Genomic DNA, 2,507 nt, shown 5'->3' with positions numbered 1-2,507 from the left:
CCTCCCCCCTCCACCTTCCCTTCTCTTCCCTCCTCCCTCCCTTCCTCACCGCCCCTCCCCCTCCCCCTTCCTCCCTCATTTATTTCTGTCTCCTCACTGAGCCCCTGCCCCACGCAGAGCGCACTGTCCTCTGGCTGGGGTGCGTTCCTGCTCATTCCTTAGCAAGTTCATGTAGCTCCCGTGATGTCCAGCTACTGACCGGCCAGGGTATTGGGCAAAGCCCCCCTCCTCTTCGCCTAACTTCAGTATGCCAACTTGTGGCAGGAAGTGGGCCACACCATTTCGTTCCTTCACCTTCTGAGTGGATCTGATCTTAGATACACCTTCTGAGTCCCGGCTGGGGCGCGCGAGTCATAGTAACGATGCTATAAAATAATAGAATAATAGAATAGAAGTGTCCATGGTTATTGTGCAGACAGTTCACCGATTTCGTGTATGGAGCCTGATAATGGCTCACTGCGGACAGTAAATGACAACTTCCTATTGAAGACCCTCTGTATACACCACCGTGCTAACCATGACGGTCTCACAAAAGAAATGTGTGGGTTTGAACAGACCTCCTTCTAGAAGCTGTACTGGATGAAATATCTTGTAGTCTCTGGCTGACTGTCTCTTGTTTTAAATTATAATACTTTAATTAGTTCTTTTATTACATGGCATGTGGCAACATGTTTAAGGAATTTTGAGCTATCCCATAAGAAATTAGTGAGTTTTCCTCCTTAACAGCCAGTGAAAGATAGCATTTACACAGCAAATTTGGGCAAAGCTTGTTTAGAATGCCTGGCGCCCAGTGGGTGGAGTCCAGGCCCCTCCTAATGCCCTCTGGACTGCTGGGCTGGGTCCTGCCCCCAGGTCCCTACATCCACCCACCCACTTCCGGTTTCTCTGGCGCTTTCAGAAATCCCAAGGGAATAGTGCCTCATTCCTGTTAAAACTATGTTCTACGCACCATTCGTAGCCTTAAGATAGAAGCTGAATCCATGGGAGCGCCCGGGTGGCTCAGGAGTTAAGTGTCTGACTTCTGCTCAGGTCACGATCTCACAGTTTGTGGGTTCAAGCCCCGCGTCTGGATCTGAGCTGACAGTTCGGAGCCTGGAGCTGCTTCGGATTCTGTGTCTCCCTCTCTCTGTGCAAGTCGAGCCCCTGTTGCGGTGGATGAAGCCCTTGGTGACCTGATGGCTTCTTCGCCCCTGCTCCCCTCCCTGACACTGCCCTGCACTCCGGGCCCTGGCATCCTGGTCGGTTTGGCTCCACCCATCTGGGTGCCCCTCTCTTCTTCAGCCACCTGCAAACCTCCTGGCACAGTCGTGTCTGTGCCTCCGCTTGAGGGCCGTCTCCTGCACGAGGCTGGCGAGCTGCCCCCCCTCTACCTCGCAGAGACCTCATCTGAGTCTCCCCAGGGGCCGCAAGAACTGCCGTTTGTCTGGATGCCTGGACGGCCAGCAGCCAGCTCCCGACTGAAGGGACTGGATCTGGTTTCTCTAGCACCTTCCACAGCCAGGGTTCCGTTCCGGCGCTGACAGGTGGTTTCCCAGCTGCCTCTGCAGAGCCAAGCCCAGGTATTCATCAGACACCACACTCTCCTGCCCCAGATAGCACGCCCGCCGTCTGCCCGCACCAACCCCTCCCGCTTCGGTNGGCTCCAGGCTCCGAGCTGGCAGTCAGCACAGAGCCCGACGTGGGGCTCGAACCCACGAACCGCGAGATCATGACCTAAGCGAAAGTCGGACGCTCAACCGACTAAGCCACCCAGGCGCCCCTCTGATTTAATTGTTCTTAAGGCCGATCTCAGAAACCAGCTTCTCAACAGATCCTTTCTCGATATCAGGAAATAGGTGTGATTTCCAACAAATAGTCTTATTTATATTACAAAACTCTGTGGGATCAGTTAATGCTTCGCAACCGAGGGGTCTGAAGCTTAGAGAGGTCTAGAGGCTTTGAGGATGAAAAAACAGCATAAACTCTCAGGTCCGGGAAGCATAGCAAATGCAAAGATGGGCTAGTAAATGTTTAATAAGTGGCTCTCCGTTGAAATAACAAGCCCAACTTCACAGCATTTGCTGATCTCCGTAGTCGCCTCTTGTAGTAGATTTCAAGCTGCGGGTGTGAAGTCGTGGGAGGCTCTGGCTCCGGGGAGCGGTGTTTTACACCGCGCCCTGGCCCGAGAATTGGCTGGCTTGAACCTGTCATATTCTTCCTTCTGCACTTTGATATCATTAAAAAAGTGCTCTGACTCCAGAATCTTTAAAATTACCACTGCCCCATCTCCAGTGCTAGAGAGGTGGCCCAAGCTGGGGCCCTTCCACGCATCCGCACCGCCCGCCAGCGCGGAGGCCACCCCAGTCCCACCAGCAACGGCTGCTCCCTGCCATTTGGCTGGCGAGCCATCCAGTTCTGGAGCCCCATCCCGAGGACCTGCTTCACACGTGTCTGGGGTAGTTGGTTGGCGTGCCCTGTAAGCACACCCTAAGGCAAAGAGCTGAGTGTGAACAGTTTATCCGGGAGCG

The 2,507-nt window shown here is 54.0% G+C and overlaps 1 long non-coding RNA gene across 2 annotated transcripts in view; it reads right to left on the bottom strand.

Annotated features, from left to right (window-relative positions):
- Nucleotides 1-272, bottom strand: part of LOC144226064 (uncharacterized) — an 11,542-nt gene extending 11,270 nt beyond the window's left edge. For both annotated transcript variants that reach the window (XR_013333522.1, XR_013333523.1), the window contains exon 1: nt 200-272. This is a non-coding gene — a long non-coding RNA (uncharacterized LOC144226064). The remainder of the gene's footprint in view (nt 1-199) is intronic.
- Nucleotides 273-2,507: the final 2,235 nt, after the last annotated feature.

Source organism: Crocuta crocuta, unplaced genomic scaffold (assembly GCF_008692635.1).
Source record: "Crocuta crocuta isolate KB4526 unplaced genomic scaffold, BGI_CrCroc_1.0 scaffold506, whole genome shotgun sequence".
In the NCBI taxonomy this organism is placed as follows: domain Eukaryota; kingdom Metazoa; phylum Chordata; class Mammalia; order Carnivora; family Hyaenidae; genus Crocuta; species Crocuta crocuta.
This window is presented reverse-complemented; position numbering and strand designations above follow the sequence as displayed.